Genomic DNA, 544 nt, shown 5'->3' on the forward strand with positions numbered 1-544 from the left:
TTGGGGGGCATGGCCCGGCATGATGCGATTTGGGGGACATGGCCTGGCATGATGCGATTTGGGGGACATGGCCTGGCATGATGCGATTTGGGGGACATGGCCTGGCATGATGTGATTGGGGGGGCATGGCCTGGCATGATGTGATTGGGGGGCATGGCCTGGCATGATATGATTTGGGGGACATGGCCTGGCATGATGTGATTGGGGGGGCATGGCCTGGCATGATGTGATTGGGGGGCATGGCCTGGCATGATGTGATTTGGGGGGCATGGCCTGGCATGATGTGATTGGGGGGCATGGCCTGGCATGATGTGATTTGGGGGGCATGGCCTGGCATGATGTGATTGGGGGGCATGGCCTGGCATGATGCGATTTGGGGGACATGGCCTGGCATGATGTGATTGGGGGGGCATGGCCTGGCATGATGTGATTGGGGGGCATGGCCTGGCATGATGTGATTTGGGGGGCATGGCCTGGCATGATGTGATTTGGGGGGCATGGCCTGGCATGATGCTGGCATGATATGGTTTAGGTTGAATTATTT

Source organism: Volvox carteri, assembly GCF_000143455.1.
Source record: "Volvox carteri f. nagariensis unplaced genomic scaffold VOLCAscaffold_568, whole genome shotgun sequence".
NCBI lineage: Eukaryota > Viridiplantae > Chlorophyta > Chlorophyceae > Chlamydomonadales > Volvocaceae > Volvox > Volvox carteri.